Raw genomic sequence first — 24,013 nt, forward strand, 5'->3', positions numbered from 1 at the left:
AAGACTGGAATTGAACCTGGGTCCCTGATGCTGTGAGGCAGCAGTGGTAACCGCTGTGCCAGCATGTCACCCATGGCTAATTCACCTAACCTACACATTTTTGGAGTCTTTACTAATCTCAGACCTTGCCCAGTCCTTGTGAATTTAGTTCTTGTGACCCGTTCTAAGTTAAATAGCATACTTATTATAGCCCGATCTTCACGTTTCATTTTATTACAGTCCTATGTTACAGAAGACCATTTTAACTGTGTCTCCTCTTCACTGTACACACCCTTGAGTGAGGTATGGGCGAGATGAATTTAACACCGAGCAAATGGGGATGAGATTTGCCGGAATGAAGCAGTTCTGTGCAGTAGAACCACTAATCATCCAAACAAAAGACTTCATATTGGGAAAATGATGTAATTACAGGGATTGCAATGACTGAATAATTGGTTATTTCAAATAATTAGTAAGGGCTTTTTATTTTGTTGCTTTTAGAAAGGTTAGAACCATTTCTGTTGCATTTGTGATGAAAATGTTACAGTTTCTGGAAACCTTTTAAAAGGATCAATTAGTGATATCTGCACCCGAACCTTCACTCTAACTGAAACATGTTATTACAGAGCACTGGGATCTTTTACAGGAGATTGTTAGTGTGTGAGATGAGTGATGGGTGCCAGCCTGAACACACACAAGCTGCTGAGCAAAAAAAAGCAATTACCAGGGGGTGCGATGTGTTAGGATTATACATTTCAGTTCCTTACTCTTGTAAAGAGCATTGTCACTGATAGACAATCTGCCTAAACTAAAAAAATGCTTTGCCTTGAAAGAATATTTTTGAACACTTGTTAGATTGAACTCAACAGAGCAACTGATGTCACATGGTGTCCCGGATCCCAAAAGACTTTCAGGCACCTTGCAGCTGCCTTCAGGGTGGTATCCTGGAGTCATGTGGCTCTCCAGAACCTACCTACACAATGGTGTCAAATATCCCACTGCCCAAACATTGCAAGAGTCTCCCTTTTCAATATGAAGGTGCCAGTACACTGTCAGTACGTGCTTCTTTACACATATGGGGGACACAGTGGTGTAGCGATAATGTCATTGGACTAATAATTTGGGGTGGCACGGCGGCACAGTCGTTAGCGCTGCTGCCTCACAGCGCCAGGGACCCAGATTCAATTCTGGCCTCGGGTGACTTGTCAATGTGGAGTTTGTATGTTCTCCCCGTGTCTGCGTGGGTTTCCTCCACGTGCCCTGGTTTCCTCCCACAGTCCAAAGATGTGTGGGTTAGGTTGATTGGCCAAGCAAAGTTGATTCTACTGTCAGGGGGTTTAGCAGGGCAAATATGTGGGGTTATGGGAATAGGGCCTGTGTGGGATTGTGGTCAATACAGACTCGATGGGCTGAATGGCCTCCGTCCATACTATCGGGATTCTATATCTAATGATCTGGGTCACGGGTTCAAATCCCACCATGGCAGCTGGTGGAATTTAATCTCAGATAGTAAATCTGCAATATAAAACTCCTCTGTCTGCACTATCATCGATTATTGTAAAAACCCATTTGGTTCATGAATGTGGTTCAGGGAAGGAAACCTTTTGGCCTGACCTACATGTGACTGTAGACCCTCAGTTAACGGTTGACTCGTATGTGTCCCCTGTATCTGCAGTTCAAGGGCAATTAGGGACAGTCAACAAGTGCTGGGCCTTGCCAGTGACCCCATGAAAGAATTAAAATTGTTGGTGATTCCAGTTCAAGCCACCATATGAGACATCAGTTATACCATTGTGCTGTAATCACAGACTTCCTGATCGGAAGTGAATGACTACTTCATGGATATGACAGTCCTGGCTCAGTTATCCCATAGGATGGTCAGTTATCCCATAGCCTTTTGAGTTCAGGCTCTCTCTGCGAAGACAGCCAGTTATCAAGAAACCCTGGCCAAGTTATTCCCTGGTGGCCGAGTGGTTAGGCTTTGGTGCTTTTACCACAGTGGCCCAGGTTTGATTCCTGGTCAGGGAAGAGCATTTTAAGGGTGGCACGGTGACACAGTGGTCAGCACTGCTGCCTCACAGTACCAGGGACTCGGGTCCAATTCTGGTCTTGCATGACTGTCTGTCTGTGGAGTTTGCACATTTTCTCCATCTCTGCGTGGGTTTTCTCCATACGCTGTGGTTTCCTCCCACAGTCCAAAGGTGTGCAGGTTAGGTTGATTGGTCATATTAAATTGCCTGTTAGTGTCCAAAGATGTGTAGGTTATGGGGGTTAGCCATTGTAAATGCCTGGGGTTGTGGAGGTAGGGCGGAGGAGAGGACCTTGGTAAGATAGTCTGTCAAAGAGTATGTGCAGACCCGATGGGCCAAATGGTCGCCTATTGTACTGCGGGGGGGTATTCTATGATTCTATGAATATTGGTTTGCTGTCAGGGATGGAATCAGCTGCCCCATAGCTTTGTCACTGTGGCCTCGCCAAATACCCCACCATACTTCTGAAGAGATGTAATTCTGCCTATTGCTGCAGGCTCCATCTGGAGGAGGTGGCCTGTTATTGTAGCCTGCCCCTCAGAAAGGGGAAAAGCTCTGCCCAAACTCCTCAGCATGTGGCCCTTTCCCCTTGAACCCTTTGAAAAGTTGCAACCCCCCGTCCCACCCCCCCGGCTGGCCGGCCAACTGAATGTACATCCACAAGTTTGCTTTGTAGCACAGGATTCAGATAGAGGAGTCATGGTGTTTGAGTTTTGCTTCTCTGTGCTTGCTGTTGTTTTATTTATCTGAACTGAATTTGTGTTTATGGTTGTATTTTACAGTGGTAATGGCTCCCACTGGTCTGACCTGTCAGTGTGTACAGTGAGTGAAGATGTAGCTCTGAAGTCAAACAAGGCTTGAGCCAAGGATAGATCTGTGCCCGTGCTGCAGCTAAAATATGATGGATGAATAAAGTTGCTTATGAACAAATTATTGGATGTACCATCTACTTAATTAGAAAGGTCTAATTTACTGGGCTAGATTCATTAGCGCACTCTCCCAGGTACAATGCAAGGCAAAGAGTCCGGGAGAATTCTCCTAGGAGTGAGAAATTTAAATGAGTGTGTGTGTGTGTGTGTGTGTGTGTGTGTTTCTGTGCAGATGTGATTCCTTCTCCGTGATTTCCCCTGTGTTCCTGTAGTCAGCTGGTTGCTTAAGGGGGCCTCTGGTGAGCCATCTGACCTGGCGCCAGATGGCAAGCCAAAGCCTGCGTGAGCCTCAGACCCGGGGCCCTGACATTTCCATTGTGCGCCGTCACAAAAGAGAGCAGTTTGTCTTCTGTATCCAATTAATTCAGTGTTGGGAGAGTAACTGAGAATCTCAGCAGTCGTGAGGCTGTTTAATTTGCTATCAACATGACGGTTTTCCGAGCAGAGTAATGCACCGCTTGTGTTACAGTATTTGTGGACCCATTTTTGACTCAGTTTGCCAGATTGAAAAGTTACTATTTGATAGCATTTCCTAGAGAGCTGGTAATATGATCTGGGTAGTACGGCGTATCACCCGCTATAAACAAGAAGTTGGTGTGCCCTGTAAATAAGGGGAGGATTGAGAGATTTAATTTGCCCTCCAAATAGAAATTAGGCAGAGGAGTTTCGAGATGTAATGAGAAACCATAGGTTTTCACATTGTGCCCCTTGGACTCTGGAGGTTGGGAGGAAGCCGGGGGTGGGCGGGGGGTGGGGAGGGTGGCGTAAGGGTCAGTGACAATGACCCAAGGGAGTCTACAAGGTCGTGAGATCCCTCTGCTTTGTCCGGCGATCTCTCGGTTTGTTTGAGTCTGTTCATATAATCATGACTTATTTCTGTTGCTGTGTGCACGTTCATCTGAAGGAATTATGCAGTAATAGTGTGGTTTCATTGTGCGTATCCAACACTCTGATCATAGACCCATGAGCTGAGGCACGGATCCCGGGAGAAGCCCAATATTTTTAATTAAATCTTTGTTCACTCTGATAAGGGGTAAGGATGGGACATATGTGGATGGCTGTGTATAACAACAGTTACATTGGCAGGAGGGGAGTTCTGTTTACAGATGTGTTCCTTAACCCCTTACATAAAAACACACAATTTTGGGAAATGCACATCTGGTCAGTTGGACCATTAGAGACTAAAGAGAAGGATTAGCCCTGATTTTTTGTTTTGGAGGGGATTTGTACGAATCCCCACCATAATGGGCGGAGTACATTTCTGTAACTTTATCTGAAGTCCCTCCTGTATGTGGCTAAATGAGAGAATATTAAATAGATTGACTGCCAACCATCACCTATCAGAATTTAAATAGTGAGTAGGTATTAAGAGGTGGAGTGGGTCCTCTTAGCAACACAGAAATAGCAAGCCACAGGGGAAAGTTAGGATAAAGTTTATTTTATTAGTGTCACAAGTAGGTTTACATTAACACTGCAATGAAGTTACTGTGAAAATTTCCTAATTGCCACATTCCCACGCCTGTTCGGGTACACTGAGGGAGAATTTAGCATGGCCAATGCACCTAACCACGTCTTTTGGATTGTGGAAGGAAACCGGAGCACCCAGAGGAAACCCATGTAGACATGGGGAGAATGTGCAAACACCGCATGGACAGTGACCCAGCCAGGAATTGAACCTGGGTGGGCTTCGTGCTTAGAAGTAGTGAGTACGGAGGTGGGAACTTTTTGCTGAACCTTTAGTAAGGTTTAGTTCAGCCACAATTTGAATATTGGACTCAGTTCTCACCTCACCTCTGCCCTTGAGGGTCCTCAAGAGGGAACAGAGGAACTTTGTCAGAATGATTCCCAGGATGGGGGATTTTAGTTACAAGGCTTGGTTGGAAAAACTGTTCCCGTTAGCTGATGGTACAACAACAAAAGGACATAGATTTAAGGTTTTGGGCTGGATGTGCATGGAGGGTGTGAGGAAGGAATTTTACACAGCAAGGGGGAATGACCTGGAACACTCATTCCCCAAATATAGTGGAAGTCGAGATGATAGAGGAGGAATTTCTGAATTGCGTACAGAATGATATTCTGGAGAGTTTGTTGAGGAACCAACAAGGGAACAGGCCATCTTGGACTGGGTGTTGTGCAATGAGAAAGGATTAGTTGGCAATCTAGATGTGAGAGAACCCTTGGGGAGAAGTGGCTATGATACGGTAGAATTCTTTGCCAAGGTGGACAGTGATCTAGTTGATTCTGAGACCAGGGTCCTGAATCTTAATAAAGGTAACTATGATGGTATGAGGCATGAATTGGCCATGATGGACTGGGAATTGGAGGCAGGAGGCCACACTGTGGTACTCATAAATGTGTCCCTGGCGTTCAGGTGAGAGGGAAGTGTTGGGGGTTGGTGGGGCGGCGGGGAAGATTATTGGAGAGTTGCGGGGGATGGAGAGAGAAGCCAGGGTAGGGGAAGCCCAAGGGTTCCTGTGGGTCCTGGAAGGATAATCCTGCTACATCTGACTCACTGGGAAACCTAAATTAAAAATGAAAAACTTGCCTGTCTGGCTTACAATCCCCATCCTGATCTGATGACGATGTCTTCACAGCTCTCCCCCGGCCCCCATTTCCCCTGAAAAAGTAGCAACTCAGGTCCTGATGATGCCATGGGACCCTAGTCAGCAAATTTAAACAGTGTCCCGTCGCATTCCTCTGAGCGTCCTGCTTACTGCTCAAAGGAAAGCAATGAAATGAAATGAGGTCAACCATTCCTTAGTTTAACTGCCCTTCCGGCCTGAAATGTGCCAGATATGTTTGGAAGGTCCCATGCCTCCCATCCATTGACTGTGTCCACACTTCCCGCTGCCTCAGAAAAGCAGCCAGCATAATCAAGTATCCCAAGCACCGCAGACATTCTCTCCTCCACCTTCTTCCGTTGGGAAAAAGATACAAAAGTCTGAGGTCACATACCAACTGACTCAAGAACAGCTTCTTCCCTTCGACTGCCTTTGGACTTTTGAATGGACCTACTATACATTAAGTTGATCTTTCGCTACACCCTAGCTATGACTGTAACACTATATTCTGCACCCTCTCCTTTCCTTCTCCCCTATGCACTCAAAGAATGGTATGTTTTGCCTGTATAGCACGCAGGAAACAATACTTTTCACTGTATGCCAACAAGTTTGACAATAATAAATATAAAAAAAAGTGAGAGTTAAAATTGGGCCCATTAACATTGGCCTATCCCAAAGTTGAAGATTTTCAGCGTTGCGTTATTGTTCTGTGAAATTACATCTTTTGAAATGTACCTTGAATTGCGTTAGTATGCTTCAAATCTTTCTAAAAGGACAAGAGTTCCAGCTGACCATTAGAATGATTTTTCTGAAATTGTTTGAGGTGTCTGCTCTGCTGTCTGATAGACAGAGGCCGTCCAGGCTGTACACAACGTGACCGGCTGCATCACCAACATGACGTTTAGGTTGTATCAAAGCGGTGTCTTCCCATGCAATTTTCACAATCACTTTTACTCCAAGCCACTAGGCCTAGCAAAACAAAAACGCAAAGAAAAGCCAACAGGGAGTGTTCAGAGTGAAGGGATATTGATTTGATAGTTGTGTTTATTTGCCTGGTGTCTAAATGGTCATTTGAACACAGATCTACAACACCAGCCTTGTTTTTTTTTGGGATTGTCTGCTTTTTTGTTGGGCTTTTATGATGTGCTGGGATGGTGCTGGAAGAATAATACCTGATGTGAGTTAGGTTTGTTTCTTGAAGGCATTTTTAATGATATTGTTTACAGAATTTCAGTTGACTAACCTGTCGGGGTGTTCAATCCCTCACTGTTTAAGCATCGTTCAGTTCAGCTGAAACCTCGAGCGTACCAACAGCATCAAGCAAAAATACCAGTCAATGTCAAATCCCAAGGATACTTGTGGAGCTTCAAGAATCGAATCATAGAATCCCAGCAGTGCAGGAGGAGAACATTTGGCCCACGAGTCTGCACTGACCACAATCCCCTTAACCCTACTAACCACCAGACACTAGGGTCAATTTAACACCTCCAGTCAACCAAACCTGTACATCTTTGGACTGTGGGAGAAAACCGTGCAGACACGGGGAGAATGTGCAAACTCCACACAGACAGTGACCCAAGCTGGGAGTTGGACCCAAGTCCCTGACACTGTGAAGCAGCAGTGCTAACCACTGTGCTGCCGTGTCGTCTCAAAGCTTAGGGATCTGTCCGACGTCTAACCCGGGGTAAGAGCCAGTGTCAAAGATCAAAGATCAATTTCAAATGCAAAGAACATTGGATGATGCTAAGGCCATTGTATCTGAGCCCATGGTTCTAGGCCAGTGGATATGGATCAATGTCAAACCCCAAGGATATTGGTCAGTGCCGAAGTGCATGGATATGGGGAGGTGATGGCCTCGTGGTATTATTCCTGGATTAATCCAGAAACTCAGTTAATGTTCTGGGGACCCGGGTTCAAATCCCGCCACAGCAGATGGTGGAATTTGAATTGAATAAAAAAATTAAGAATTTACTGATGACCATGAAACCATTGTCGGAAAAACCCATCTGGCTCACTAATGTCCTTTAGGTCAGGTAGCCTTTAACTGGTCTGGCCTACATGTGACTCCAGAGCCACAGCAATGTGGTTGACTCTCAACTATCCTCAGGTAACCAGGGATGCACAATAAATGCTGGCCAGCCAGCGACACCCATGTCCTAGGAATGAATTAGAAAAAATATGGTTGACATCAAGAATCCAATAACATTGTTTCTCTAACTCAGAGGCATTTGATCTGGCAAGTCACCCTTGGTCTTGGTTTAACTGGCCATTCTGGGTTGTGCATTAACCAAAAGAATGGAAAGGGCAATGGGAATACAATACAGACTTGCATTTGTCTAGCACCTCAACTCATCCCAAAGCACAGTAGAGTACTTTTTCAAGTGTAGTCACTCCTGTAGTATAGGAACCACAGTAGCCAGTGAGCACACAGCAAACTTCCACAAACAGCAGTGAGATGAGGTATACTTGTGATGTTGATTGCAGGACAATTATCGGCCAAGTCACCAAGGATAACTCCCCCTGCTCCTCAAAAGATGGTTGAAGCCAATTCCTCGAATAACTTGAAGGCAGAGGTAGAGAAATTCTCGATAAGCAATGGGATGAAAGGTTATTGGGAGTGGGTGGGAATGTGGGTTTGAGGTTACAGTCAGATCAGCCATGATCTTACTGATGAGGGAGCAAGCTGAAGGAACTGAGTGGCCCTTTCCTTCTCCTAATCATGTGTTCAGAATATTGCCATGGTATCTTTTACATCCACCTGAGAGGGCCTCAGTTTAACATCTCTGAAAGATGGCACTCCCAACACTGCAGCACTCCCTCAGCACTGGTCATAGAATCATAGAATCCCTACGGTGAAGGAGGCCATTCAGCCTATCAAACCCGCACTGACCGCAATCCCACCCAGGCCCTATCCCCATAAGCCCACGTATTTACCCTGCTAATTCCTCTGATACCAAAAGGCAATTTATCACAGCCAATTCACCTAACCTGCCAATCTTTGGATTGTGGAAGGAAACCAGAGCACCCGGAGGAAACCCATGCAAACATGGAGAGAATGTGCAAACTCCACACACAGTGACCCAAGGCAGGATTCGAACCCAGGTCTCTGATGCTGTGAGGCAGCAGTGCTAACCGCTGGTGTGGATCATCAACGTGGGTTAGAAACATAGAAGATAGGAGCAGGAGGATGCCATTTAGCCCTTCGAGCCTGAAAGAGTTAGAATGATGGGAATAGAGGTTCCATCTAGATTTGAACTCAAATTGCTGGCTTCAGAGTCCAGAGTGCTGACCATTACACCACAGAACCAACCATGCTCAAATGTGTTTTGTGCTTAATTCCCTGGAGTGGGCCAGCCCACGAACGCACAATCCAATGGCCCAGAGACGAGAGTGTTGTCCACTGTGCCAATCTTCCAGGCTGGTAGGATTTAGTGTGACTTGCCACCTTTTAGTAATGACTACGATACTTGCAACAAGGCGAAGGATGTGGCTGCTGTATAGCTACAGGCTCTCTGTCTCAGACACGTCTCCACGAACCTGACAGAACAGTCAAAGGAATGTTCACTTGTGCAGCGTGTTGGTTATGGATAAGGGGAACTCTGAAATGCCTGGGATTACAGCTGATCTGCTGCAGAATCAAATTTACGCTTTGAACCAGTAATAACTTGGCAAGCTGCCAGGGGTGGGAGGGGCAGAAAGTGCAGGGATGGGGGGTGGGGGGTCTTCCCCTGCCCAGCTATTTACACTGTGTGGGCTTCTTTCAGCAGAACGGAACGTGGGCTGTGCAGCACGTCATGTGACTCCAGAGTTGGCCGGGATCCTGGGGAATGGCTGATCCGTGACTCAGGTTTCTCTGGAGCCGTGCCAGGCTTTCATGAGAAGCTGCCAGCAGTGGGCTTGTGGGGAACGATGTCACGGAGTGTAGTCAGAGCCAGGAACTGCTTTCCAGGGATAAAAAAGGGCAGTGTTGAAGAATCAGAGCGACTGTAAACACAGCAGCCTCGGCAAGCGGCTGCTAATGCAACAGGTCCTCCAGGCCCCATCTCACCTGAAACCTCCACCATCCCAGAGTCCCCACACATGCAGCCACTTCCACAAGACCCCTCTGGCCATCTCCTGAATGACTGTGCCCTCCCCAACCTGCTCCCCAATCCTTTCCATCGCCCTTCAGTTCCAGCCGTTAACCCTTCAATGGCCTTTGGTAAATCTGCACTTCAGATCTCACAAGTTTCTGGTTAATAGATTGAAGAAAACATTGTTTACTTTTTGAAGAATTATTATTCTGCAGATTTTAATGATTTACATTTCAACGTAAAGATTTTAGCGATTTACATTCCAACATTAAATTTTTAATGATTTACATTTTAATGTAATGATTCTAATGAACATCCCACACTGTAATGCCTCAGGAGGTTTACAGAAGATTAAAAAAACCCCTCCTTAATTAAACAAGAGCCATTACTGAATTTAATATTGTTTCAGAGTTCTGGAAATAGACCCACTGGCTGAAGTGTCCTGCAGTAACCCCTGCCTCACCCCTCCTTCCCAAACCAAGGATGTAAATGGATAAGAACCATCAGATTGTCGCCTTGTTTCTGGGAGTCCAGCAGACAGACTGTCCAACTCTCACCCTGACCACACACACACACACACACACACACACACACATTCTCACTCACTCTCTCCCTCACACACACTCTCACACACTCACTCACTCACATATAGACTGACTCACTCTCTCACATTCACTCACATACTCACTCACACACACACTCATTCTCACTCACTCATACTCACTCTTTCACTCACACTCTCACTCTCACACTCACTCACTCACACTCATTCTCACTCACTCACTCACACTTCCACATTCACTCACACTCACTCTCACTTACATACTCACTCACTCATTCTCACACACACACTCATTCTCACTCACTCACACTCACACTCATTCACTCATTCACACTCACTCTCACTCATGCACACACTCACTCACACACACTCACTCACACTCATTCTCACACCCTCATTCTCACTCACTCACACACACTCTTAGCAATGGATTTTTGAACACAATGAAGTTGACTACACCTGCGCTCACACACATGTGATGTTGTTTGTATAGTTTTAAGTTCAGTCAGTGAGACCCTGTTTGGTTCTGTGGACCATTGACTCTCCAGGCTGGATTTTCAAAAGACCCATGAAGTCGGGACCTGGAAGGGTGGTGGAGGGTTTGAAAATCGTAGTTCAGATGTCATCTCAGGATCCTGAAGCCCGAAAGGGCTAGCCAGGGGAGAGGGAATGGGAAATCCACTAGTCACCAATTAATGGCCCATTAGGTTCCTTTAGGAGCTTATTAAGGGGCCTGTCTGGTGCAGAATGGAAGCTTTAAACTTAATTTAGGTGAACCCAAACAATCTGGTGCACATTATTGCACAGCTGTTGTGTTGGCGACAGGCCCAATAAGGTTTACCTTTCGCAGTATTGAATCAGTTTTTATAAAGACCTCCCTGTGTTGGTGCAAGCGCTGGACCTTTACTTATTCTTCGTGACCCCTTCCAATTCCATCAACATTGCCGGTGCTGTGAGAGATTGTCTGCTCTAATGGTGAGGACAGTAAGAAGTCTCACAACACCAGGTTAAAGTTCAATAGGTTTATTTGGTAGCAAAAGCCAATAGCTTTCAGAGCTCTGCTCCTTCGTCAGGTAAGTGGGAGTTCTGTTCACAAACAGGGCATATAAAGACACAAACTCAATTTACAATTTCCATTCTGCACCAGACAATTTACAAAATAGTGGTTGGAATGCGAGTCTTTACAGGTAAATCAAGTCTTAAAGGTACAGACAATGTGAGTGGAGAGAGCATTAAGAACAGGTTAAAGAGATGCGTATTGTCTCCAGACAGGACAGTTAGTGAGATTTTGCAAGCCCAGGCAAGTTGTGGGGGTTACAGATAGTGTGACATGAACCCAAGATCCTGGTTGAGGCCGTCCCCATGTGTGCAGAGCTTGGCTATCAGTCTCTGCTCAGTGACTCTGTTGTGTGTCATGAAGATCGCCTTGGAGAACGTTTACCTGAAGATCAGAGGCCGAATGCCTGTGGCGGCTGACGTGTTCCACAACAGGAAGAGAACACTCTTTCCTGGTGACTGTCGAGTGGTGTTCATTCATCCTGCATGGTCTCCCCAATGTACCGTGCCTTGTAACATCCTTTCCTGCAGCGTATCAGGTGGACAACATCGGCCGAGTTGCAAGAGTATGTACCGTGTAGCTGGTGGATGGTGTTCTCACGTGAGACGATGGCATCCGTGTGGCAAGGCACAGTGACAGCTTCCAACGTGGCTGCCAGCTTGCATTGCCATTGGCTCGGGCAGGCAGTTGTTGCCTCCTGGAGGCACTCGATGGAATTAGGGCACTTGAATTTAAACGTTGTGAGAGTGAAGCAGCTGAGGTGAGGGGTCAGTTGCTGGAATTTATCCAGGCCCCACTTTAAAAATACAGCTCTTCATTTCAGCAAGTAGTTTCACTGGTGATGTGTTTTTTATTGAGCCCTGGTCTTTATTGTAACATTGACCGCCATGATGCTGGCACCTCTGACTAATCCCCATTTCAAGGTAAAATGGTTGACTCTCTTCTTGTAGATAATAGAACCTCTACAAGGCAGAAGCGGGCCATTTGGCCCATCAAGTTTGCACAGGCTTTCTGAAAGAGCATCTTATCCAGACCCTTATCTCACTAACCCCTTAATACACATCTCAGGACACAAACAGGGAACTTAGCGTAGCCAATCCACCTAACCTGCATATCTTTGGCATGTGGGAGGAAACCAGAGTACCCGGAGGAAACCCATGCAAACTTCACACAATCACCCAAGGCTGGAATTGAACTCAGGTCCTTGGCACTGCGAGGCAGCAGTGCTAACCACTGTACCACTGTGCTGCCCTTAAGCCTTCATTATAGATAGTCACATCTTAGGCAAGACATTTAGCCTCCATGACCTGATGCCAAGCCTCTATTAGGAGGGACAAAAGAAACTATGACTATCTAATTATCATGTTTCTATTGTTTAACACCTGGCCTGTATTTGGCACCTTCCCTAATGATTTAAACAGGATCATTTGTTAAATGTGAGGAATGAGGGCAGAAAATTGTTTTGAACCAAAATAAAGAGCACACATTGGAGAGAGAACAGAAAAGGTTTACAAGAATAGTTCTGGGGATGAGAAACTTTAGTTATGAGGATAGACTGGAGAGGTTGGGACTGTCCTCCGTGGAGAGAAGGCGGCTGAGAGGAGATTTGGTAGAGGTGTTCAAAATGATGAGGATGCTAGAGTAGAGAGCGCAAAACTGTTCCCAGTCGTAAATAATGAGAGAGCGCAAATTTAAAGTGATTTGGAAAAGAGGCAAATGTGATGTGAGAGAAAACTTTTTCATGCAATCAGTGGTTGGGGTCTGGAATGCACTGCCTGGAAGTGTGACGGAGGTAATTTTAACTGAGACATTCAAGAGGGCATTCAATGATTTTATTTATTTATTTATTAATTATTGCCACATGTATTAGCATACAGTGAAACGTATTGTGTCTTGTGTGCTATACAGGCAAAGCATACCATTCATAGAGAAGGAAAGGAGAGAGTGCAGAATGTAGTGTTACAGTCATAGCTAGGGTGTAGAGAAAGATCAACTTAATGCAAGGTAGGTCCATTCAAAGGTCTAATGGCAGCAGGGAAGAAGCTGTTCTTGAGTCAGTTGGTATGTGACCTCTGACTTTTGTATCTTTTTTCCAGACAGAAGGAGGTGGTAGAGAAAATATCCAGGGTGCGTGGGCTTCTTAATTATGTTGGCTGCTTTTCTGAGGCAGTGGGAAGGGTAATCAAAGTTAATGGATGGAAGGCTGGTTTGTGTGATGGATTGGGCTACATTCATGACCTTCTATAGTTCCTTGGGGTCTTGGGCAGAGCAGGAGCCATACCAAGCTATGATGCAACCAGAAAGAATGCTTTCTATGGTTATTTGAACGGAAACAATGTGCAGGGATACGAGGAAAAGGCAGCAGAATGGCACTATGTCATGATGCTCATTCGGAGAGCCGGTGCAGGCATGATGGGCCAAATGGCCTCCTTCTGCACCCTAGAACTCTGTGATTCTGAGAGGAATTGCTACTAAAAATGAGTTAACCTCTCTGTGCAACAATGCACATAGTGGGCAGAATTTTCCACTCTGTACACACAGTGATGGCAGAGTGGGGAAATGGGCATGCAACTCTCCAGCTGGACAGCTGAGTTTTCTCTCCAGATATTATGGCACTCCATGCGCACGAAATCTGCAGGAGAGGTCATTGCTGGCAGAGCCTGATAGTGCCGGCAGATTGGGGTATCCTTTAAAAAGTGCTAAACCCGCCCCCCCCGACAACATGAACTTCCCCCACCACTCATAAGAGGAATCCTTCCCCCCAGATGATGCATTGACCATGCTAAATTCTCCCTCAGTGTACCCGAACAGGCACCAGAGTGTGGCAACTTGGGGATTTTCACAGTAACTTCATTGCAGTGTTAATGTGAGCCTACTTGTGACACTAATAAATAAATCCAAACCTAAAGAAATGGAACTTCTCAATGGGCCTGCCCCAGCACTGCTAGGGGGCAGTGCCAGAGGTAAGTTCCAGGGCACTGCCTGGGCATGTCCCTCTCTACCTCAGGGCTATAGCTACCTGTGTTCTTCTCGATGGCGCTCTTTTCAGAAATTGGACTAGTAATGCAGAAGCCCAGGTTAATGCCCAAGTCCTCAAGGAACTACAAAGATTTGTGAATATAGTCCAATCCATCATGCAAACCAGCCTCCCATCCATTGACTCTGTCTACACTTCGCGCTGTCTCAGGGTGGCACGGTGGCACAGTGGTTAGCACTGCTGCTTCACAGCTCCAGGGACCTGGGTTCAATCCCTGGCTTGGGTCTCTGTCTGTGTGGAGTTTGCACATTCTCCTCGTGTTTACATGGGTTTCCTCTGGGTGCTCTGGTTTCCTCCCACAGTCCAAAGATGTGCGGGTTAGGTTGATTGGTCATGCTAAAATTGCCCCTTTGTGTCTTGAGATGTGTAGGTTAGAGGGATTAGCAGGTAAATCTGTAAGGATATGGGGGTAGGGCCTGGGTGGGATTGTGGTCAGTGCAGACTCGATGGGCCAAATGGCCTCTTTCTGCATTATAGGGTTTCTATTTCTAAAAGCAGCCAGCATAATTGAGGACCCCACGCACCCCACACATACTCTCTTCCACCTTCTTCCGTCGGAAAAAGATACAAAAGTGTGAGGTCACACACCTACCGACTCAAGAACAGCTTCCCTGCTGCTGTCAGACTTTTGAATGGACTTACCTTGCATCAAGTTAATCTTTCTCTACACCCTAGCTATGATTCTAACACTACATTATCCTCTCCTTCTCTATGAAAGGTATGTTTTTTCTGTATAGCACGCAAGAGACAATACTTTTCACTATGTTAATACATGTGACAATAATAAATCAAATCAAATGCTCTGGCGACACAGGTTCACAATCCCACCATGGGCAGATGATGGAATTTAAACTGGATTAATAATTCTGGAATGTAAAACTAATCTCAGTAATGGCGCTATGAAATTATCACTGTCATTAAAAACCCATCTAGTTCACTAATGCCCTTTAGGGAAGGAAATCTGCCGTCCTTACCTGGTCTGGCCTACACGTAACTCCAGATCCGCAGCAATGTGATTGACTCTTAACTGCCCTCTAGTAATCCATACAGTTTAAGAGCAATGAGGGATGGGTAATAAATGCTGGCCTTGCCAGAGGCAACTACGTCCCATCAAAGAGTGTATATTTTTAAAAGTTTGCAAAATGGGCAAACAAGTGTCAATATTTTGGTGAGGTAACTATGCAGGTAACGTTTTAAAATTTACTTTTTAGTGTCAGAAGTAGGTTTACATTAACATTGCAATGAAGTTACTGTGAAAATCCCCTGGTCGCCACACTCCGACTGCTCGGGTACACTGAGGGAGAATTTAGCACGGCCAATGCACCTAACCAGCACGTCTTTCGGATTGTGAGAAGGAACCGGAACACCCGGAAGAAACCCACGCAGACACGGAGGGGGGGAGCATGCAGACTCCGCACAGACAGTTGGGTATCGAACTCAGGCCCCTGGTGTTTGAGGCAGCAGTGCTAACCACTGCGATTACTTTGAAAGTATGAAGCTATATGGAGAAAACTAGGGGAATGGGATCTGCGAAAACAGATACACGTTGTGACGCATGTCAGTAAGGTCATAAAATAAGCAAACCAAGTTTATTTTCAGAAGGAGAGGGTTGAACAAGGTAGAGAAGTTATGTTGACCTTGCACTGAACCTTAGTTAGACCACACTTGGAGGACTGTGCATTCCTGGTGGCCATACTATAACAAGAATAGAGAGGCACTGGAGAGGGTGCTTAAAGAATTGACGAGCTAAGTACCAGAACGGCCGGGTTATACCTATCAGGAAAGAATGAACAGACTGTGTTTCTCTTCTCTTGAAAAGGGGAGGCTGAAAGGTGATCTGGGAGAGGAGTTCAAGTTTATAAAGATTTTGAAGAACAGAGTATGTTTTAACTAATAGAGAAGAGCAGAACTAGAGGCCATTAATCTAAAGAAGTCACCAAGAAAGCAGATTGGGAATTAGAAGAAACTTCTTTACCCAAAGCAGGGTGAGAATATGGAACTCACTACCATAGGGGGTGGTTAAAGTTCATTTATAAATCACAAGTCAGGTTTAGAGTAACACTGCAATGAAATTACTGTGAAATTCCCCTCGTTGCTACACTCTGGCGCCTGTTTGGGTACATTGAGGGATAATTTAGCGTGGCCAATGCATCATTTGGGGGGAGGGATTCTCCTTCTTGCCCCAAAGGAAACCCACGCAGACACAGGGAAAACATGCAGATTCCGCACAGACAGTGACCCAAGTCAGGAATCGAATCCGGGTCCCTGGTGCTGTGAGGCAGTAATGCTAACCACTGTGCCACCCTGCCATCCCGAAGTTGAAATGTTTAATGGGAAGCTCCATAAGGATATGAGGGAGACGGGTATAAAAAGTTATGCTGACAGATTTAGGTGAGGAAAGATGGGAGGAGGCTCGGGTGGAGCAGAAATACTGGCGTAGCTTGGTTGGGCTGAAAGGCCTGTTTCTGTGACATATCTCCAACGTAATCTTAGACTGCTCTCAATCTATTTCATAGAATCATTAAATCCTTATAGTGCCGGAGAATGCCATTCAGCTCATTGAGCCTGCACCAACAACAATCCCACCCTGGCCCCATCCCTGTAGCCCCACATGTTTACACTGTTAATCCCCCGACACTAAGGTACAATTTATAGTGGTTAGCACTGCTGCCTCACAGTGCCAGAGACCCGGGTTCAATTCCCGTCTTGGGTCACTGTCTGTGTGGAGTTTGCACATTCTTCCTGTGTCTGCGTGGGTTTCCTCCGGGTGATCTGGTTTCCTCCCACAGTCTGAAAGATGTGCTGATTTGGTGCATTGGGCCATGCTAACTTCTCCCTCAGTGTGCCCAAACAAGTGCTGTAGTGTGGAGACTAGGGGAATTTCACAGTAATTTCATTGCAGTTAATGTAAGCCTACTTGTGACTAATAAAATATATTTAAACTTTAAATCCACCTAACCTACACATCTTTGGACTATGGGAGGAAACAAGACCACCTGGAGGGAACCCATGCAGACATGGGGACAACGTGCAAACTCCACACAGGCAGTCAACAGAGGCTGGAATCGAACCCAGATCCCTGGCGCTGTGGGGCAGCAGTGCTAACTACTGCGCCGCCTCCTGAATGTGGACTGGGGTAAACACAGTAAGAAGTCTCACAACTCCAGGTTAAAGTCCAACAGGTTTATGTGGTAGCAAAAGGCGCTAGCTTACGGAGCGCTGCTCCTTCATCAGGTAAGTACCTCAGGTAATCAGATAACCCCCTGAATGTCGGTGAGGGAGGATTGCCTGTCTTATCCTTTAGGCCTTTCAGGAGCAGTAAACTGCTGAGCGAGCTACAGGGGAGAAAAAATATGACAGAATATTAAGGGTGAATGAAAATCAGCGAGATGTTGCTATGTGATTTCTAGGTAGTCTTGACAGGAATCCAATAGGATCTAATGCGCAAGCAGTCCGGAATGTGATTCCTGTAAAAACGTATTGATTGTTTGGATGCTGAAGGTGTACACAAAGTCTTTATAATGAACAGAAAGCATTTGTGATTTTCTGTCAGAATTTTATTTCTGAGAACTGTGGAAGAAGAAGCTTAACACGTTTGTGAAGCATAATCCCAGCAAAGGCCAGTTCCAGCATTCAGTCCTGTGTGAAGTTCAGTACTGTGCTATTTTCAGACAGTTTCTGCGTGAATCAATCTGCTCAACCACTCCCTCACCTCGGCCCACATTGTGAAGTTCTAGACCCCAGCAAAATCTTTACTCTCTCCCAGGCTGGTCAGTCACCCTGCTATCCATGGGCATTGATTTGAGAGTAACTGTGAGAGCAAATAGAGCCAACGTCTGGAATGAATCTAAGTTGGATTTTGGCAGGAAGGGCAACCTGATTGAGGTCTATAAGATTATGAGGGGCATGGACAGAGTGGATAGTCAGAGGCTTTTTCCTAGAGTGGAAGAGTCAATTACTCGGGGGGCTCAGGTTTAAGGCGCGAGGGACAATGTTTAAAGGAGATGTACGAGGCAAGTTTTTTCACACAGAAGGTGCTGGGTGACTGGAACTCGCTGCCGGGGGAAGTAGTTGAAGATAAGATAGTGACTTTTAAATACGATAGTGACTTTTAAAGGGTGACTGGACAAATGGATGAATAGGATATAAATAAAGGGATGTGGTCCCCAGAATGATAGAAGGTTTTAGTTCAGTCGGTCAGCATGGTCGGTGCAGAATTGGAGGGCGAAGGGCCTGTTCCTATACTGTAATTTTCTTTGTTTTACAGGGATGGGTGAAAGAGGGGTTGCTTCCATAAGAATTCCCCTTCTAACTGGGGGCACCCACCCATTAAAGCTCGGTGATCCCCAGATCTCTGCAGTTGGCCTGTACCCAATTCTTCGATCCGATCACCCCTTCTCTGGACACCCTCCCTGACCTGGGACTCTTTACACCTATTGTGTCCTCCGGCTGAGGCAGGTTTGTGTAGTTCCTCTTCTGTCCATCACAGTGCTGGCGTTGTAGGGAGAGAAGAATGGCCAGCTAATTAGATTGGTTGGCAGCTCTCCGAGGCAGGGCTTGCTGCTGAGTGAGGGGTGGAAGCCCCACCTGCAGCCAATCAATGCTCATTGGAATGTAAGTTGGTTGTGGGGCAGTCAGAGTTGGTGTTTCCTGAGCCCCCGAGGCGAGCCCCCACCATCTGAAAATTTCAGGCCAAGGTTTTCAAAATGGCAATAAAATTATTTAAGTGTCATCGGAGATTTCGAATTTGAATTGTGATTGAGATTTACACCCTTTATGCATTTTGAGAACCATGGCTTAACAACAGAGCAATAATGCTGGGTCTAAGCAAGGTCTTAAGTTGGATACTTAAGGGAATCGTAGAATCCCCACAGTGCAGAGAATCGAGCCTGCATGGACAACAATCCCACCCAGGCCCTATCCCCCATAACCCCATGTATTTACCCTGCTAATCACCTCTCCCATATAATTTAACATGGTCAATCAACCTAACCCTCACATCTGTGGAGTGTAGGAGGAAACCGAAGGAAACTCATGCAGACATGGAGAACGTGCAAACTCCACACAGCCACCCAAGACTGGAATTGAACACAGGTTCCCAGCACTGTGGGACAGTAGTGCTAACCACTGTGCCAACTTACTGCCGGACACTTGAGAATGAGCTCTTCATTTAGGGAGGATGGTAGTTGCATTGGAAATAGTTCAGAGAAGGTTCATTTGGGTGATTTCTGGGATGAATAGATTGTGTTATGAGGAAAGTTTGGAGATGTTCGATTGAAAAGAATGGATAAGTGATCCAACAGATTCTGAGGGGGCACGACAGGGCAGACACTGAACAGTTGTTTCCCTGTGTGGGGAATTTTGAACCAGGGTGCACAGTTTCAACATAAGACATCTACCATTTATGAGGGAGATGAGGATGAATTTCTTCTCTCAGAGGGTCTTCAGAATTCTCTTCAGAGAGCAGTGGTGGCTGGGTCATTGTATATATTTGAGGCTAAGTTGGACAGGTTTTTGTTCTCTAAGGGTTATTGGTCCTGGAAGGGAAGTGGAGTTAGGTCATAATTCGATCAGCTATGATCTTATCGAATGGGGGAAGCAGGCTTGAAGGGCCAAATGGCCTACTCCTATTATGTTCTTGTGAGTGTTGCATATAAGAATAACTGCAAGGTGGGTGGTGGCAGTGCAACAGGAGATTGCATTAACAGTCCAACATTCATAATCCCAATACAGGACACAAAATGCATTCATCTAACACACTAATTGCATTAAGGTTCTGGTATCTGGGACAGATCAGAAAGTCTCTGAAGATCCATTAAGATAATAATCAGTAATACAATTAAAACCACTGCATTGTTTTTATGGGTTTTGCTAAATTGCTGTGTAGCATGCACAAAGCAGTAAATCTTGTTAGTTGTGCTCAGTGAGTTGAACTTCCCCTTAAAGGTACCAGTTATCCCTGTGTTTATTAAGATTAATATTAACCTCAGGAATAACAGGCGGGCCACAGTTGAGACCACAGAGATTGTGTGTTGGTATATGAGTGTGTCATTAGTTGTGACATATATCAAAGTATAAAGTGAGAAGCGTGGGTCTTTTGGGTATGGAAGAGAGCAGAAAAATATTACATGTATGCCTGTGGGCTGAATGTGTATCAGTTATGACGCTGCAGTTTATTGAAGTGTAATACAATGAGAAACATTGTAGCTGCAATGAAATGAAGAGTTAGAGTGAAGTGTATGCGATATATTAGAGAGTTACAGTGGAGTGTATGGGATATATATTAAAGAGCGGGTATATTAGTGTGCGGGTTATATTCGAGAGTGTAAAAATCCTCTTTGATACATTGAAGAGTGTTACAGTAAAATTGAAGAGATATATTGAGGTGTATTATAATATTGTATATAAATTCTAATGAGAAATACTAATAAGCTCCATGGAATGTACCAGAATGGCTATGGTGAGATGAATATATTATATATGGGATGTAATGGGATATATGTGTGGGATATGGTGATACTTGGACCAAGAGGATTATTTATGGTATCTTTCTACTATGTAAACATTGCTGTAATTTGATCACCAGTAGAAGATATTACATTAAAAGAAGATATTACAGTTCAGTTAGCCATTACCACTGAACTCATACTATAGGGCGAGACAGTAGCACAGTGGTTAGCACTGCTGCTTCACAGCTCCAGGGACCTGGGTTTGATTCCCAGCTTGGGTCAGTGTCTGTGTGGAGTTTACACATTCTCCTCATGTCTGCATGGGTTTCCTCTGGGTGCTGCAGTTTCCTCCTACAGTCCAAAGGGTTAGGTTGATTGGCCATGCTAAAGTTGCCCCTTAGTATCCTGAGATGCGTAGGTTAGAGGGATGAGCGGGTAAATATGTAGGGATATGGGGGTAGGGCCTGGGTGGGATTGAGGTTGGTGCAGACTCGATGGGCCAAGTGGCCTATTTCTGCTCTGTAGGGTTTCTACGACTTCTATGATTTTTCACACACTGCGCTCATATCTCCATTCTGGTATAATGGATTGAAGTCAGCCAGGAGTAAATAATAATTGCCACAGCCTTTGCCTAGACTGGCCACTCATCGGTTCAATTACCATTTAAACAAGAGGCAGACTGGAAATTCATTGGAGCATGTTATTTCATTGTGGTTTGATATTAACCAGCCTCACATCGCAGAGGGTGTTAAGGTACAAGTGCAGTTTTGTTAGCCTGTGTGGGTCATAGGCACTGATGTGAAAGTCTGTTTCCTGGGTTTGTTGTTCTGATTAGTTTTGTTCAAACTGATTGGTTGAGACAAGCACATTACCACCTGACAAAGCACAGATGCCCTCCATATTTTTGCATTGGAATATTGGAATTGTTGCAGAAAAAAAGCTCCTTGGATTTTTTTCCTGGCTACAATATTTTTAGGAGTTTGGGTACTATGGCAGAAATCATTTGTTTCAAATCAATTTAAACATCCCAGTGAAAGAAAGAACTTGCATTTATATAGTGACTTTCAAATCTCAGGACATATTAAAGAGCTTCACAACCAATTAAATAATTTTGAAATACAGTCCTTATGAATGAAGTGAAATTTTTTAATTTGTCAGTGGGAAGTGAGCACCGCTGGCTGGGCCAGCATTTATTGCCCATCCATGAAGGCATTTGTGAATAAATGACATTGCTGCGGGTCTGGAGTCACGTGTTGGCCAAACCGGGTAAGGGTGACAGATTTCCTTCCCTAAAGGAGATTCATGAACCAAATGGGTTTTTGCAGCAATCTACAATGGTCACTATTAGACTTTTAATTCCAGATTTTTATTGAATTCAAATTTCACCATCAGCCATGGTGGGATCTGAACTCGGATCCCCAGAGCAGTACCCTGGATCTCTGGCTTACTAATCCAGCGACCATACCACTACACCACTGCCTACCCCAATGTAATCATTATTTTAACATTGGAAACGCATTTGGTGCACAGCAAGACTCAGATATCATGGAGATCTTGTGGCGCAGTGGGTAGCATCCCTGCCTCTGAGCCAGAAGCTCAGGGTTCGAGTCCCACCCCAGGACTTAATGGCCAAGGCAGATGTGTTCATCACTTGGGCCAAACATGCTGATTGTCACTCTGCAAATCCTTCCAAACACACCAATGGCTGGCGGTAAGAGTGGGAGAGATTCCTGGTCAGTCATGCTTGATGTGGAGTGGCGCTCCTCAAAATAAAAACCCCCGGCGACAGACGAGTGACCTGTTCCAGGAGAAAACTGACTACGAGAACAGACACTGTTTGCCTTGTGCACCACCATGTGTGGGATGAGAAACAACAGCTACAAATCTAAAATATCTGAAGTATTTTTTGGATGAGGCATGAATGTTGGCTTCAATGATAGGATAACTCTTCTGTTCATTAAATAGTGCCATGGGATCTTTTATGTTCAGCGAAGAGAGGGCCTCAGTTTAAGATCTAATCCAAAAAATAGTTTTGAACACACCTTTATGACTGAGAGGTGTCTGTTATAACGGACCCAAGACCAAAACACCTTAATTAATACAACTGTAATCTTAATGATAAGATTGACCATGACAAACTATTTCAATTTGCCCAGAGCATTGGGACCAGAGACCCCCTCACTCCCACCCCCACTATCTCAGCATGGTGACTCAAGCATCAGCCAACATGATAGTACAGTGGTTGGCATTGCTGCCTCACAGTGCCAGGGACACGGGTTCGATTCCCAGCTTGAGTCACTGTCTGTGCCGAATCTGCATGTTCTCCCCGTGTCTGCGAGGGTTTCCCCCGGTTGCTCTGGTTTCCTCCCACAGTCCGAGAGACATGCTGGTTAGGTGCATTGCCCATGCTAAGTTCTCCCTCAGTGTACCCGAACACTGGAGTGTAGTGACTAGGGGATTTTCACAGTAACTTCATTGCAGTGTTAATAAAGGCCTACTTGTGACACTAATAATTAAACTTAAACCCTGGGGGAAGTTAGCCAATTAGCATTGGGTGTGGAGCCTCACTCACTACACTGTCCAAATCGGGACATCAGGCTTCTTTAAAGGAGGAGGAAATTAAGGAGGAAATTGCGAGGCATCTTGAAGGGAATTGCTTGATAGGGCAGACGCAACACGGTTTCATTAAAGGGAAGTCGTGTCTGACCAATTTACTGGAGTTCTATGAGGATGTGTCTAGGGCGGTGGATAGAGGAGAGCCGGTGGATGTGGTCTTTCTGGATTTTCAGAAGGCGTTTGATAAGGTACCTCACAAGAGGTTACTGCAGAAGGTCAGAGGACATGGAGTTGGGGGTAGGGTGTTAGCGTGGATAGAGGATTGGTTGTCAAATAGGAGGCAGAGAGTGGGGGTCAATGGGTGCTATTCGGATTGGCGGTTGGTGACTAGTGGGGTGCCCCAGGGGTCGGTGCTGGGGCCTCAGCTATTTACCATTTATATAGATGATCTGGAGGAGGGAACCGAGTGTAGGGTGTCGAAATTTGCTGATGACACCAAGATTGGGGGAAAGGCAAATTGTGCGGAGGGTGTGGAGAGTCTGCAGAAGGATCAAGATAGGCTGGGCGAATGGGCCAGGAAATGGCAAATGGAATTTAATGTTGGCAAGTGTGAGGTGGTCCACTTTGGTAGGAAGAATGGTAGGAAGGACTATTACTTACGTGGCGAAAAACTGCAGCAGGCGACGGTGCAGAGGGACCTCGGGGTCCTTGTGCATGAGTCGCAAAAACCCAGCCTGCAGGTGCAGCAGGTGGTCAGGAAGGCGAATGGGATGCTGGCCT

General features: G+C 45.5%; 1 protein-coding gene and 1 non-coding gene across 2 annotated transcripts in view; both read left to right on the top strand.

Moving 5' to 3' along the window:
* igdcc3 (immunoglobulin superfamily, DCC subclass, member 3) overlaps positions 1 to 24,013 on the top strand; it is a 138,152-nt gene that overhangs the window by 48,339 nt on the left and 65,800 nt on the right. The gene's annotated exons all lie outside the window — the stretch shown is intronic.
* On the top strand, positions 1,936 to 2,007 carry trnak-uuu (transfer RNA lysine (anticodon UUU)). Its single transcript has one exon. It is a non-coding gene; the product is annotated as a tRNA-Lys (tRNA).

The sequence above is a fragment of the Carcharhinus amblyrhynchos genome, chromosome 28 (assembly GCF_965287045.1).
Source record: "Carcharhinus amblyrhynchos chromosome 28, sCarAmb.v2.hapA, whole genome shotgun sequence".
Classification (NCBI taxonomy): Eukaryota; Metazoa; Chordata; class Chondrichthyes; order Carcharhiniformes; family Carcharhinidae; genus Carcharhinus; species Carcharhinus amblyrhynchos.